General features: G+C 47.1%; 1 protein-coding gene across 1 annotated transcript in view; it reads left to right on the forward strand.

Annotated features, from left to right (window-relative positions):
- Positions 1-575: 575 nt before the first annotated feature.
- smad9 (SMAD family member 9) overlaps positions 576-16,894 on the forward strand; it is a 65,260-nt gene continuing 48,941 nt past the window's right edge. Inside the window, exon 1 of the mRNA XM_038818881.1 lies at positions 576-669. The gene's annotated coding sequence lies outside the window, so the exon portion shown is untranslated. The remainder of the gene's footprint in view (positions 670-16,894) is intronic.

Here is a 16,894-nt window from a genome sequence, read left to right on the forward strand (position 1 = left end):
TTTACTTTCTTTCCCTAGTGATCCTTGAGATGGTGATGATGGGCCTTCTCTTTGAACCTCCGCTGCCCTTGTAGTAATGTTGCTACAACGGTAGAGGTAGAACAGTACAGCACAGAACAGGCCCTTCGGCCCTCGATGTTGTGCCGAGCAATGATCACCCTACTCAAACCCACGTATCCACCCTATACCCGTAACCCAACAACCCCCCCCACTTAACCTTACTTTTTAGGACACTATGGGGAATTTAGCATGGCCAATCCACCTAACCCGCACATCTTTGGACTGTGGGAGGAAACCGGAGCACCCAGAGGAAACCCACGCACACACGGGGAGGACGGTGTTAAGTAAGGAATTGAAGGACATGATCATGAACAAATGGTGATGTATGTCCAAGTTAGGATGGTGTGTGAATAGTAGGGAAATGTGAAAGCGATTGTCTTTCTGCAATACTGTTGCTCTTTTTATTGCGGTGGAGGTTGCAGGGAAGGAGGTTCTGTCAATGTAACATTAATGATTTGTTGTGGTGCTATTGATTTTACATGCTGCAGCCTCACTGCACCAACGATGCAGAGTGCGGATGTTGAGCCTGATGGCAGGATTGCTGATCAAGGGAACTGTTCAGCAAAGGGTGCTGTGAAACCTCTGAAGAGTTGTGGCTGCACCGTCAAGGTGAGTTGTGAGTATTCAGTTAGACTCCTGGCTTGATTCATGTAGATGGTGCATAAGTTTTAAGGTGTCAAGAGGTGAGCCATTCATTGTAGAGTAGGTCACAGGACAGCAGTAGGCTATTTAACCTCCTGAGGCTCCTCCACCGTTCAATTCGATCATGACTGACCTGGTTGTGATCTCAGCTCCACTTTGCCATCTGCCCTCCTAACCCTTGACTCCCCTGTCTACCAAAAAATCTAACTTTACCTTGAATACATTTAATGATCCAGCTTCCATTGTTTTCTGGAGGAGATAACACCTTCGGCTAAAAACCCTCGGAGAAGAAAAAAATCTCCTAATCTCTGTCTTAAAAAGGAGACCTTTTATTCTTAAACTGTGTCCCTTAGTTCTAGTCTCTCCCACAAGTGGAAACACCCTCCTAGTATCCACTTTATCAAGTAGATATGCCTGATCCACTCAAGCTTCTGGTCAACAATGACACCACACCTACCGATAATTCTCATTCCCCCATTGCCTACAGACCCCTGTACTCCCACGGAGATCCATATGCTTATGATTACTACATTCTCACCTGGAATGTAGTAATATTTTACTCACATATTGGTTTTCCCTCATGAAAAATAAATCAGTCTCTGCAGTCGACACTTCCAGTTTCTCAGACATCATGGGTGGGATTCTCTGACCCACCAGCCGTGTTTTCCGTCCGCCCCCGCCGGCAGCAGGATTCCCCGTTCCCGCAGCCGGCCAATGGGGTTTCCCATTGTGGGCCACCCCACGCCATCGGGAAACGCGTGGGCGTGTGTGTGCCGCTGGCAGGGGCGGAGGATCCCGCCGATGGAGAATCCTGCATCATTCCTTGGAAACCCATTCATCCCCGCACTCGGAGAAGAACACAATGCCATCAAGGCCTGCAAAAAGTATTCTCAGACATCAAACCAACAAACTTCATATTAGATACAAAAACAATTGCATATGCTCAGCACCAAACTGCATGAAGAGACTATATTGGACTTGTACTAGTAATCAGCGCAGGTTAAAATCATGACATTTCAGCTGACAGACAGAATCCCGAAGAAAAGTAATAACAACCTGCAAGTACTAATCTCAGCAGTTTATCCTTCTCCCAAATATGAAATGCAATTAACATTATCCTTGTCTTTACCTTTTCATCTTTCTGTTTACTTTATTCCACTTTCTGCTGTAAACACAATCCTTAAAATGAACCTTAAGGCTCACACAATCTCCAGCATGGTTCATGTAACCAGGCCACTGTGCATAAGTAAAAACTGATTGATTCATCGGTGGGAGTCTGCCAGTCTGTTACAGTCTTTACAATAATGTTCATTTTTGAACAGGTTAAACAGTGTTTATATAAAAGCTACATTAAAATTACAGTGTCATTGAAAAGATGTTTTTCAAAGTGGCTTTTAAAACCAATGCCTGCTTGTCTTGCGTCCTGAGTGATGAGAAGATATTTTGTTTGCTTTACTAGTTTTGGGTATTGTTGGTCCATCTGTCCCTGCTCATGGTGTGCTACAAGTATAGTCAGCAACCTCAACCAGGGCCTTTTGATAACATAGGTAGTTAAGAATGAGCACCATTTTAATCCTCAAACAGACAAACATGCTCAGGGAAGTAATGAGCATCTAAAAAGACATCATTTTAACTGTGTCTCCTCCAATAATTTCATTGTTTTCTTGTTTATTTTCCATAGTATACATACTGTATTGCTTTACCATTGGTGTTGCTGCCTGAAATCTATAGGCAGGGTAAAAGTAACCAATTGATACAGTTGTTTGCATGGACAGTCTGCTGCAATGATAAAGAAATGATTAAGGAATGCAAATTGATATACTGCCTTCCACAATTTCAGAATGTCCCCTAGTACTTCACAACAAATGAAGAGTAGCGTCTGAAGAGTGGTTTATTTTGGGGGGAAATTGAGCAGCGGATTTGTGTACACCATGTCGCACAAAGAGGTTATGAACTGAAATTTCTGAACTCAATGCTGAGGCCGTAGGGTTGTAAAGTGCCTAATCAAAGGGTAAAGCTCTGTTCCTTGAGCTTTGACTGAATTTCATTGAAATAGAGGGAGTGGACAAAGAAGTAAAATGGCAAGTAATTGGAAGCTTAGGGTCGTGCTCTGAGACCGAACAGAGATGTTCCGCAAAGCGGTCTCTCAAACTGCTTTTGGCTGCCCCAATGTTGAGAAGACCATACTGTGAGCAACAAATACAGTGCACTAAATTGGAAGGCAGGCAAGCAAATCCCGGTTTCACCTGGGAGGAGTATTTGGGGTCCTGGATAGTGGGATTGGGAGAGCTGAAAGGGCAGTATTGGGCGGGATTCTCCATCCCGTTAGACTCGTTTTTCAGGACGGCTCGCCCCCACCATCAGCGGGATCCTCCCTCCTGGCAACCGGCCAATGGGGTTTCCCATTGTGGCCACCCCCACACCGTCGGGAAATCCGTGGGTGTGTGTGCTGCCGGCGAAGCGGAGGATCATGCCGACGGAGAATCCCCCCCATTGCATTTCCCATGCTTGCATGGAAAGGTGCGACAGAAGGGGTTGGGTTGTTGGGAGTGATGGAAGAGGGGACCAGGATGTGGGAAACAAAATGGTCTTTTTGATAAGCTGAAAGGTGAGGGGAGGGCAGAGGATGAGAGGGTAAGTTATGTTTGGTGGTGGAATTGCACTGAAGGTGACAAAGAGGGTGGAAGATGATCTGCTGAATCCAATACTTCTAGGATCCATTTACATAGATTCCATTATAGATTCATGCTCCCTGCTTCCTAACCAAACCTCCCTCCCCTCCACCACCTCCATCATGCTTTATATTCACCTGAGGAAGGAGCAGTGCTCTGAAAGCTAGTGTTTGAAACAAACATGTTGGACTTTAACCTGGTGTTGTAAGACTTCTTACTGTGCTCACCCCAGTCCAACGCCGGTATCTCCTCATCATGCTTTATGTTATTATGGTTTGTCTTCCTTTCTTTGGTTTTGAGTTCAGGTGGTTTCCTCTGATTTTCTGAGTTCACTCTCAGTTGTTGATCACCTTCTGTCCCAAGATCTGTCTCTTTGTGTTTTCTTCCTGTTCTGCCCACATCTGTCCTGTTTAAATTATTCCCCCCCTCCCACCCCGTGCTCCTTGCAAGCCTTTTGTCTCCATTTGGTACAAGCATAGCCCATGTCTCCATATTAATTGTTTTTATTTTCTAAGGATCTCCAGTTATTTATGAAGGTAGCTTTTATAAGGCCAGGAAGGAATCCACATCGAGTAGTTCAAAGAAACTTAGTTTATTTACAATAACTATTGTATACGACACACGGTAGGTCCCAACTGGGTCTACCTTGCCAGTACCTAACTGGCCACCTTTATAACCATACAACTGTACGTTGTTTAGAGGTCCCCCGCCTCCTTAACAAGGGATTCTACAAGGTTCACCAGGAAGTTAATTATTTCCACAATATATAATTCTTTTGGATTATAACATTCCTTCCCCCCCCCAAAAGTCAGAAGAATTCTCCGACATCTGTGGGGAAGGAGGGTGCTGGACTCCTTTTGCGTCAGGTCGGACATTGTGCACCCGAGGTACTGGATCAGGCGGCGGGAACCTGGAAGGCGAACGCCGCTTCCGCTTTGAATATCGGGGTGGCTGCCCCGACGGTGGCTGCCGAATTATTGACTCCCCATTGAGATTTTGGATGCTTGAGTTTCCATTTCTGAATCAGTGTCCATGGCCTCGGTCACCTCGACGTATTGACCTCCTTAGGGTCCCGCCAACGGCTGCTTGGGCATCAGAGGCGACTGGATGAAGACATTATGTTCACGAGGAAGCTTTCGAAAAATTGGTCACCTGGACTGAATATGATCAAGATCCTGCCAAAAGAACAAAGAAAAGTACAGCACAGGAACAGGCCCTTCGGCCCTCCAAGCCCGTGCCGACCATGCTGCCCGTCTAAACAAAAATCTTCTACACTTCTGGGGTCCATATCCCTCTATTCCCATCCTATTCATGTATTTGTCAAGATGCCCTTTAAACGTCACTGTTGTCCCTGCTTCCACCACCTTCTCCGGCAGCAAGTTCCAGGCACCCACTACCCTCTGCGTAAAATACTTACCTCGTACATCTCCTCTAAACCTTGCCCCTCGCATCTTAAACCTATGCCCCCTAGTAATTGACCCCTCTACCCTGGGAAAAAATCTCTGACTATCTACTCTGTCTGTGCCCCTCATAATTTTGTAGACCCCTATCAGGTCGCCCCTCAACCTCCTTCGTTCCATGAGAACAAGCCAAGTTTATTCAACCTCCCCTCATAGCTAATGCCCTCCATACCATGCAACATCCTGGTAAATCTCTTCTGCACCCTCTCTGAAGCCTCCACATCCTTCTGGTAGTATGGTGACCAGAATTGAACACTAATCTCCAAATATGACCTAACTAAGGTTCTATACAGCTGCAACATGACTTGCCAATTTTTATACTCAATGCCTCGGCCAATGAAGGCAAGCATGCCGTATGCCTTCTTGACTGTCTTCTCCACCTGTGTTGCCCCTTTCAGTGACCTGTGGACCTGTACACCTAGATCTCTCTGGCTGTCAATACTCTTGAGGGTTCTACCATTCACTGTATATTCCCTACCTGTATTAGACCTTCCAAAATGCATTACCTCACATTTATCTGGATTAAACTCCATCTGCCATCTCGCTGCCCAAGTTTCCAAATGATCTAAATCCTGCTGTATCCTCTGACAGTCCTCATCGCTATCCACAATCCCACCAACCTTTGTGTCGTCTGCAAACTTACTAATCAGACCAGTTACATTTTCCTCCAAATCATTTGTATATACTATGAACAGAAAAGGTCCCAGCACTGATCCCTGCGGAACACCACTAGTCACAGCTCTCCAATCAGAAAAACACCCTTCCATTGCTACTCTCTGCCTTCTATGACCTAGCCAATTCTGTATCCATCTTGCCAGCTCACCTCTGATCCCATGTGACTTCACCTTTTGTACCAGTCTGCCATGAGGGACCTTGTCAAAGGCCTTACTGAGGTCCATATAGACAACATCCACTGCCCTACCTGGAACAATAATCTTTGTGACCTCCTTGAAAAACTCTATCAAGCTCATGAGACATGACTCCCATTCACAAAACTGTACTGCCTCTCGCATGATCCGACCTTGGACATGTACTTATTCGGAATCTGGCCCTGTCTGGCGGAGACCCACTGAGTGGTGTCTGACAAGTTTCAAATACATCCCAAATCACCTGGTACGAAACGTCGAGGTGCTCGACGCCGAACGGGGCAACGCCCTTGTCGCCCCTGATTATGGCGCACCTTCACACCTATGTCCGAAAAATTCATACTGAGGCAGGTTTGAAGCCTACATCAGCAATTCAGCTGGGGCCACCCTAGTCACGGAGGATTGAGTTGTCCTGTAGCAAAGTAAGAAATGAGCCTCGTGTTCTTCGAATCTGAAGACTGCTTCTTGAGGCCTCTTTTGAACATCTGTACCGCCCGCTCCCCTAAACCATTCGAAGCTGGGTGGTACAGGGCGGTACGAATGTGCCATACTCCGTACATCTCCAAAAACCCCAAGAAAGGGGTTCCGTTGTCTTTAACGAACATTTCAGGGATGCTGTGCGTGCAAAACGACAATCGCAACTTCTCGATGGTTGCCCGGGAGATGGTCACCGCGATTTTGTGGACCTCCAGTCATTTTGAATGGGCGTCAATTAAGAGGAGGAACAGTGAACCCTGAAATGGGCCAGCAAGGTCGGCATGCAATCATGCCCATGGCTGTCCTGGCCATTTTCAAGGGTGAAAGGGCGCAGCCGGTGGGAGCTTCTGGTGCTCCCGACAAACAGAGCATTCCTGGATCATATTCTCAATATTCGCATCCAGGTCCGGTCGCCAGACGTGACTGTGTGACAAAATCTTTATTTTGGACACTCCTGGATGTCCATTGTGTTGTGTTCGGAGTTTGTTGACTAGCAAGGAATCCACAGACCTGCTGGTGACTTAGCCACACCAGGATTTTTAGTAAAGCACACGTGGTAAGGTAACAGAGCAAGTTACCATGGAGTTTCTTTATGCTCCCCTGGAACTACCCCTATGCATGACTGTCCTCATGTACATCTTACAATCTTCTCCAGGATCACTAGATCTGCCCGCACTTTTATCTGAGTGCCTTGCAAAATGGGCACTGTCTCGAGACCACATGGTGGATCTGTACTGCCACCTGCTGGTTGGAGGTCGCACCACCAACTATATGCAATATTGTTTACAGGCATATCAAAACATCCCCTTCCTCAGGAAATATTAATGTTTACGTACAAGCATGATTGCTATCTTTACTTCATACATTTGTGATATGCATAACAATGTAAACAAATTTAACTAGGGCGCTCATAGACATGGTAGGCATGGTCGGTGTCCGTCCCTTTCGCACAGCTGATTGTGCCTCCCTCACGGGATCACCCCTGCGATCACTTGGGCTGTTGCCAGAATTTGCGAAGAATGGTTTACGTGCCGGCCTCTTGCTTCGAATCCTCTTTATACTGTGCCTTCGGAAGGCATGCATCTGAGATTGTCGCACGTGCTTCATCAGCTTTTTTGTGTTTTCCAACAGTGGTGATTATTGCTTCATTGTGTATTTTTTTGTCTTTTCTGTCTCTTGCTTGTTGGTCATCATGTTGCTTTCTTCTCTTTTGTTTTTGCCACTGGGATGAGTTGGCTCTCCCAGTCTTCTCCTCTTCCTCCTTCTTGTTTTAACAATTAGTTTGCAATTTATTTTCTTTTTATGTTTGGGCTTGGCAGCCCCTGGTTCGGTGCTGGTCTGCACGCTGTGCTTGGAAGTATGTGGATGCTCAGGTGTAGCATGCGGCATCAACGTGTCATCACTGGGTTGTGTGACCATGCACAATTCTGCGCCCTCAACTGGCTGTTGGAGCATCTTGCTTTCTGGGGCCTGGGTGGTGGTTGGATCTACAATAACAGGTGCTACCTCTTCTTGGCTCGCCACAGCAATGCACAATGGCTCCGCATCACTGGAAATAACAATGCGGACACTCTATGGTCATGACAATCCAGGCTTTGGGTGATCCTGGTCTTGCTTGAGTAGATGTGTGTGATCCGTTGAGCTACACAATGAGATAGTCATCAGTTCTGCCGCTGACTCACACCCAGAGTCATCATTTTCAACCTCATCAGAGCTGGTCTCATCGTGTTCATCATCAATATCTTCCCATTCATCATCAATATCAATGAAATGAAATGCTATCATACTCATCATCAATATCTTCCCTTGCATCTTCATCAATATCAATGTTGCCGTATACATTATCAATATCTTCCCACTTATCTTCAATATCCTCGAGGATCAGGGGGTCGACTACCGGAACCATTTCAGAGGCCTGAAACGATTCAGCAAGTGCCTCTGGAGCAAGCTTCTCTAAGATTGGCACAATGTCATCTGTTACTAGCTTGTTCAGTAGCTGATCCTTTGAGGTATCAGCCACTGTGATCTCAGTTTAAATTTTAGAGCATGCCACCTCAGAGCTCCCACCCTTCTCAGTGTCCCGCGTGGTCTGGGCATCCCCCGCGAGCACCTCGTCACTCCAGCCAAACCATCGGAGTAGCGCTTCTTGGGCCTCTTCATTAAGCCCTTCATTGCTCCTGAAAAATAGATTTACGAGGATTTCATATTGGTCTTCATCTGGCTCACTTTCCATGCCATTACTTTCTGCATCATCTTCAAAGTCACCATGTATATCTATGTAGTATTCATCATTGGATTCAGCATCGTCTGCAATACTTTCTCCTGTAAAATACAACATTGCACATGGAATTATGTGTTCACGCAGGAGGCAGACAAGTTCAAAGTCAGCATGGAATTTTGCTACCGAACTTTTGCTTAACATTCCACGCTGTGGAACTTCAGAAGGACTGAAGGAATTAAAGAATGATTCATTTGATATAGTTTCCGTAACTGTTCTGCGAGTGCTTCGACCTTTGTGCTTTGGCTAAGTATGACATTTTTGTCTTTCTTCCAGTTGATATGGCAGCCTGTGCATCCTATTTTCTTGCTCGTCAAGGGCTCGACATGCTTCTGTATCATGCCACTGAGCACATACATCTTCATGAAGACTGTTAACCAGAATTGCAGACTGCTCTCTGGCTCTTCCGCCACTTTGTCTGATTTGTCGTCCTCTGCCTGGATTTCTTCTGACTCCTCATCAAATGTGCATCTTATGATATCTTGTAGCGATCTGTAGTATTCAGCTGGCCATCTGTCTTCTGGGACATGCAGTCGCTCAACTAAGTTCAGGGATTCACATGTATCCGCTCCTATGATGGACTCAATTTTCATGTCCACAATATAAAACAGTAATATGTATCTCATGTCATCCATGGAGAGGTCAAGTTCACATTCACCAAAAGTCTCTATCCTTTTTGAACCGTAATATACCAGCAGTCCGGGACGATCTGCGACTTTCAGCTGCGTGTCCAGCTTGTGCAAGGCAGACCAACTGAGGAGGTTGGCCCTCATTTTAATGTCAAAGTCGCATCGTAATAATGAGTTATTTAGGAACACCACCGATTTCCATCTGGTTTTGATGGTTTCTGGCGAGTTCTTACTAGCTTTGTTCTTTTTTGAAATTGTGCCTTCATCTTTTTTGGACGGACTCTTCTGGTCCTTGGTTGCAATGAGGTCAATGAAGAACTGTTCGTCTGGATGTATCTCATCAACCACATTTACTGATCTTATTTGGTCCACTGTAGGACACGCAAAACACTGTTTTGCAAAATGCCGAACATAGCCACGCCTGGAACAGACTTTTCCAATGGTGGACATTGCTGTGGGACATGTCGATGGCCACATTTCTGGCACAAGATGGTGGCTCCTGTCAGCCACTTAAAATCATCGCCTACACTGAGACCATGTTTCTTTATGACATGCGTCACAGCGTTAATGGCACTGGCGCCTTTCTCTGTGTCGGCGCCAAACTTCTTCCAGCTGAGTGCGCTGTTTTGCTGTGCTGCCATCTCACTTGCATGACACATCTTAATATGGCTTTCTGATTGAAGTCCTTCTTTCTGGGCACGCGTACTAAATGTGTCACATTCACAAGCTCTGTTATTTTTTTAGAGAGCAGTACCAATCGAAATACTTGAACTCATCGTAGCTCCTGCTCTCCTCTTCGCTGCCACAGGTGAAAGTATTATATAGTTCTGTTGCTTAAGGACCTGCTGCCATGAGCAGTAACGCAATACACCTCCCATCAGGCTGTGCCTGCAGGTCTAGGGTCACAATATAGAACCCAAATTGCTGCTTAAAGTGCACCAATTTCTTTTCTACGTTACCCGTGAATTGAAGCTGATGGGGTCCCTTTAAACCGTACACCGCTAACTTCATCCTTCTATTGCGCTGAGTCCTCAATGGTCACAGTTCACCAGGTCGGTCCTTCCACTAGCTTTGTCACTGCCGTTGTTACCTTCAAATCTTCAGCACTCTGGTACCATGTTGTGTTTGGCGTTTGTTGTCTAGCAAGGAATCCACAGAACTGCTAGTGACTTGTCCAAACCAGGATTTTTATTAAAGCACACATGGTAAGGTAATGATCAGATACAGAGCAAGTTATCATGGAGTTTCTTTATCCTCCCCTGGAACTACCCTTATGCACGACTGCCCTCATGTACGTCTTACAACCTTCTCCAGGATCACCGGAGCTGCCCTGGCTTTTATCTGAGTGCCTTGTCACATGACCACTGTCTCGAGTCCCCATGGTGGATCTGTACTGCCACCTGCTGGTTGGAGATCGCATCACCAACAATATACAATATTGTTTACAGGCATATCACCACACATTCTGGAGGTCCTTCAATATCAATTCCTGGCTTCTGTTAGGAATGACGACACGCGTACCCCACAGCAGTATGCCATACTCCACAGTAAATCCGGACAGTTTGGATTGCCCGTAACCCGTCAGGTAGCTACTGATGCTGACCTCCATATAACACAATTTTTGCAAGAATCGGGTCTGTTTGAGTCAATTCACGAATCTGAGACATCGTGACAGAAAAAGAATCCATGACATTTAGAGTGGCGCTGACTTCGTCCATTTGGGGGGGCAACGTGGGGCTAGACGGCAATGGCAAATGGCTCGTTGCGTTGGTGTTTGCTATCTGGGTCCCCGGCTGGTGGTGGAAAAATATATTCATAGGCGGCCAACAGCAGGGCCCAGTGCCGGAACTTCGTAGGGACAATGGCTGCAATTGCCTTGTCCTCCTTTTTAAAAAAAATATTTTTATTCTCCTCCTTTTTCACAATTTTTCTCCCGAATTTACACCCAACACAATCGATAACCAATAACAAATATCTCAAACCCCATAACAGTAACAACGATCCCATCCTCCCACCATGCCCAGACATCAGCCTGCATGTTAACATAAACAAATGACAAAGAAAAAAAAGGAATCAGGGATTACCCATAGCCATCCTCAACATACACAGCCCCCCTCCCCCCCCCCCCCCCCCCCCCCCCCAACTAATGTTCGATGTTATCCAGTTCTTGAAAGTGCATAATAAATAGTGCCCATGACTTGTAGAACCCCTCCGAGCTTCCCCTCAGTTCGAACTTAACCTTCTCACGGGTCAGGTATTCCAACAGGCCCCCTCGCCTTGCCAGGGCACAGGGTGGAGAGGCCATCGCCTTGTCCTCCTTAAAAAGACCAAGTAAAGACTTATAATCCATAATAATAATAAAATGAGGGCAGCACGGTGGCAACGTGGTAGCACTGCAGTCTCACAGCGCCGAGGTCCCAGGTTCGATCCCGGCTCTGTGTCACTGTCCGTGTGGAGTTTGCACATTCTCCCCGTATTTGCGTGGGTTTCGCCCCCACAACCCAAAGATTTGCAGGGTAGTGGATTGGCCACGCTGAATTGCCCCTTAATTGGAAAAAATGAATTGGGTACTCTAAATTTATTTTTTAAAAATAATAATAAAATGGTGGCCGTAAATGTATTGGTGAACTTTGTGTAGACCACCGCCAGACCCTCCTTCTCGTCTGTGCATAATTCTGTTCCGCTGCAGCCAATCCACAAAGTACAGGCCTGATGACAGGTCTAGTCGACTGAGTTCAGTTCCTACTTTTTCCAACAATGCATAAGGGGTCGGGCATGCTTGGAAACACCGAGGTTGGGCTCCTGAGTCGACATGAATGAAAGCTTTGATCTTCTCCAGTCTGGGTTGAAATACTTTGGGGTACTTGCCCAACACTTTGCTTACGCCCCTGACCCCATTTGGAGGATGCGTTGCCAATTTAAGTGCAAACGGCTCAACGAATTGCGGCCTAACAAGCTGGGGCTTTGCCCTCTGACCACAATAAGTGTGAGGTGCACCCACTGGTGACCATAAATGCCCAGAGTCAAGGTGATACCTGCAATGTCCAATGGTTCACCAGTATAGGTAGCCAACCTAGCTTTGGTATCGGGCACTTCCACGTCCTTTACACCTGTCTAATTCAGTCGAACATCTTCTGTCCCATCATGGAAACTAAAGCCCGTTTACCTGTACCATGATCCATTTGGGGGCCACCCAGGGCGCCGCCACGCAATTTAACAGCATGCAGACATCTTCTTCAAGTTATTCCAAGTGGAAGGTACGGGCTCTAGGCTGATACCTATCTCTACCGGGGTGCCTGGATCTCTGGTTGGCCTGCGGCTTGTGCTCTTGCCTGGGCCGGTGACCATGAGCCCCGCAAATGACCTGGCTCGCCCTCGGCAGATTCCGGGGAAGATTCTCATTGGGACAACACAGTCTTTGGGTTTCCGAGGGCGAAGGAATTTTTGTTTTTTTCCCATGTACACCCGCAGCTCATTCCCCTCCCAGATGCACTTCCTCGCCTGCGTCACCCACTGAAGAATCTTTTCTTTGCCCAAGAAGCGGTGCAGCCGCACCACCATTGCCCTCAGTGGCTTGCCCGCCTGCGGCCTCGTCATCAGTGCCCTGTACGCCCAGTCGACCTCCAGAGGCCAATCAAAGGCTCCCTCCCCCATCAGTATTTCCAGCATCTTGGCCACATACGTGGCGGCCTCCGCTCCTTTGATGCCTTTGGGCGTCCCCACGATCCGCAGGTTTTGTCTACTGGAGTGGTTCTTCAGATCCTCCACCTTCTCCTTCAGCCTCTTTTGGGTCTCCCGCATCACCCCCACCTCGGCCACCAATGAGGTGAGCTGCTCCTCATTCTCCCCACCGCCTCCTCCATTTTCTGGATCGCCTGGCCCTGGGACTCCAGCCTCTGCTCCACTTGGTCAATCCCTGCTTTGAGCGGCTCTACCACCCTGGCTCGATCTACCAGGGTTTCACTTCTCTGATGGCTGAACTATCATTTAAAAAGTCCACTCGACCAATGAACCACTGGGCGAGCAGAACAGGCCCTTTGCCCTCCACCATCTTGACCTGTGGCACACAAAGATTCTCCTGCTCCACCAGCACCCTTCTTCGCGACCCACGCCCTGTTCATGGATCCATCCACCAACCACATCGGAGGAGTTACACTTTCTCCTGGCACTCCTACACCTCTTTCCATCCAAAGTTTCACCCCTCAGATGGAGAAAGGACCGAAAAAATCCAGCTTGAGCAAGAGCTACCAAATGTGCAACCGCTCACTCCATGGCCACCACTGGATGTTGGATAAACCCTTTTGTTAACCACTGGAAGCCTCCAGTATGTCTCGAGCCACTAAAATATCTTTCTGGCTTTCCAATTACTCCTACTCTTAGATTTTTTTTTTCAGCAGTGTTGAAGAACTGTTCATTAATATAGGGGACCCTCCAGAAATTGTGCGCATCCTGTTAGTTAACTGCCCGGTTACAGATACTGTGTGCTGGCTATCTGCCAATTATATTGCCCTGGACTTGGTGATCAGTGACAAATCTAGCCTTTTTCCTGCTGACCTTGGCGAAGTGTCCACAAAGACCCAGCAGTTCCCTTTCCCAACTCAGTTTAAACCTGATGCCAAGTTAAAGGGATGTTTTAACATGCGGCAACAATGATATCAGCAAGCAGATGGGCAACCAATCAAAGTGAAGTATTCACACACAACAAACCAGGATGTTAACAGCATTTAAAATCCTTCACTTTGAATTTGCATTTTCTTTTTTTTAATAAATATTTTTATACTCCTCCTTTTTCACATTTTCATCAACATTTACAACAACAGATAATCAACAATAACAACAAGTGCAATGGCAATCCCCTAGCCAACACTCCCCGATCCCACCCACTCTCAAACAGCTATCAACATTTTGAATACAAAACACCAATGAAAAAGAATCATCAATAACTTATGCATTCCAAACTCCTCCCCACCGACCCCTCCACTAATGTTTGATGTCATCCAATTCATGGAAATAGAACATAGAACAGTACAGCACAGAACAGGCCCTTCGGCCCTCAATGTTGTGCCGAGCCATGATCACCCTACTCAAACCCACGTATCCACCCTATACCCGTAACCCAACAATCCCCCCTTAACCTTACTTTTATTAGGACACTACGGGCAATTTAGCATGGCCAATCCACCTAACCCGCACATCTTTGGACTGTGGGAGGAAACCGGAGCACCCGGAGGAAACCCACGCACACAGGGGGAGGACGTGCAGACTCCACACAGACAGTGACCCAGCCGGGAATCGAACCTGGGACCCTGGAGCTGTGAAGCATTTATGCTAACCACCATGCTACCCTGCTGCCCCTGCATGATGAGCAAGGTCCATGAGTGGTAGAAACCTTCCCTCCTCCCTCTCAACTCGAACTTTACTTTCTCGAGTGTTAGGAACTCCAGCAGAACCCCCACCACGCCGAGGCACAGGGTGGAGAAGGTGACCTCCACCCCCAACAGAATCCACCTTCCGGCGATTCGCGAGGCGATGTCCAAGACATCTGCCTCCAATCGTGACCGATCCGACACCCCGGATATGGCTTCTAGGGGACCCGGTTCGAATCTCACATGCACCAACTTTGAGATTACCTTAAAGACCTCCCTTCAATACGCCTCCAGTTTTGGACAGGACCAAAACATATGAACATGATTAGTGGGCCCCCCACCCCACACCATTCACAAACATCCTCCACCCCCTCAAAAAGCCGGTTCATCCTCGCCCTTATGAGGTGCGCCCTATACACCACTTTCAACTGTATCAGTCCCAACCTCGCACACAAAGTTGATGCATTTACCCTCCGGAGCACCTCACACCCTGACCCCTCCTCAATATCCTCCCCCAACTCTTCCTCCTACGTTGCCTTAATCCTCTCTAGCGATACCTTATCTTCCCCCAGAATCACCCCATAAATGGCCGACACCACCCCTTTCTCCAATATCTCTTCCAACAGTGTGGCAGCCGGCCCCCTCGGAAAGCTCTGTACCTCCTTCCTGACAAAATTTCAAACCTGTATATACCTAAACATCTCCCCATGTCCCAACCCATATTTCTGCCCCAGCTGAATTTGCATTTTCTAATAATACAATAAATGTATTAAGACAGAAGATAAAATAAAATTAAACAGAATTTTAAATATTAAAAAGATAATGGGTTGGATTCTCTGTAGCCCGACGCCAAAAGTTTGTTCAATGATCGGGCGGAGATTGGATTCCCATGCCGAAATCGGGGCTGGTGCCGGTTTGACGCTGGTCTGCCGTGCTCCACCCGCTCCAAACTAGCATCATCGTGACACGTGGTGTGCGCCGATGGGCCGAGTTCCGAAGGCACGAGCCACGTGTGGTCCCAGGATTCGTGCCGCTGGCCAGGGGGTGGGGGTGCTACTGCTAGGACTGCGGGGGGGGGGGGGGGGGGGGGAGACAGCTGGGTGGTGGCCAGGGGTTGGGCTCTGGGATTGTGGTTGGTGGGTAGGGGTTGCACACAGCCGGCGCCATGTTGTATGGCGCGATCGGTGCAGGTTACCAGCTGTGCAAATTTCGCGGCCCGGGACCCGGCCATTCTCCGGTCGTTTCTGCCGCAGTCTACGGGACTTTCAGTCAGTGCCGGTGCTAGCCCCTCACCAGTATCGGAGTCGGTAAGGATTTCACACCGATTGTTGGGTCATGAAAGTCCACACATGCCCCCTGGCATCAGCACGTAGACTCCCAAATGGAGAATCCAGCCCAATGTTCTTAAAAATAAAGAGAGAATGATGAATTATTATCATGATGGAGTAATTTGACATTAGAAAAATATAAAATTCATTTTTCAGGGTCCACTGAGTGTTTAGCCATAATTATACAGCAAGTACACCGTCCTCTGTCGGTTATCTGGTTAGTTTCAAGGACCAGATGACACCCTTATTCCAAAAGAAAGAGAGGGAGAGAGAGCAGCCCTTAGCCTGTTTTTGTGATGAAAGAGTTTCTTGACACCACTTTCTTGTCACTTGCAATCTCTCTCAAGTGGATGGACAGCTTTAGCGTGAAATATTTCACCTATTGTGCATTTCCAAGAAGTTTTAGGTATCTTTATCTGGGGCAGCCATTGTTTCAATATCCAGTATTTTGTATTTTAATGTCTCTTCATCAGACAGTTATGTGTTTCAATAGGAAATCTCTCCCTCTTCACATTCCCCTCAGGATCATTTATTTATTCCTCACTCACTTTAGAATGTGGCGTTGCATTTTTAAGCAATTTTCTCTATCTCAGTTCAAATTGAAAAATTGCCAGTCAGTTGAATGTTGAAAAATTATATTTTCAAAAGTAAAGGGGAATAGCGTCATGATACTTCTTCATTTGTGTCTTGAATCAAAGTTGGGAATATAAAGTGGCATGTTCCCTGCCCCACAAAAGTAAGTTTGGAGGCGAAGCTAGGAGTAGAATTTAAAACTTGTACATTGTGTCGGTTCTCTGATGTGTTCTTGTCTCTAATCAATCTTTGGCCAATTAAGGGACCAGCTGCGGTCAAGTAGCTAACACCCTCAGGGTCTTCCCAGTCCGGAATGCTGAGTGGGAGATTGACAGCAGCCTGGAGGTGGGTTCCTGGTGGTAAAATGGGAGGCTCTGGCACTGGTCCCAGGAAAGTGCAAAAGTGCCTTGTCCATAAGTCAATCTCTGGAGGGGTTTCTCCTTCTCTCTGAGGCCTTATCAGGCTTTCCTTCATTACAAATACTATTCAGACTTCCAGAGGTTCCTCCATTTTAAACATCTTTACACTCGCTTGCTTGCCTCA

The sequence above is a fragment of the Scyliorhinus canicula genome, chromosome 14, assembly GCF_902713615.1.
Source record: "Scyliorhinus canicula chromosome 14, sScyCan1.1, whole genome shotgun sequence".
Taxonomy (NCBI): Eukaryota; Metazoa; Chordata; class Chondrichthyes; order Carcharhiniformes; family Scyliorhinidae; genus Scyliorhinus; species Scyliorhinus canicula.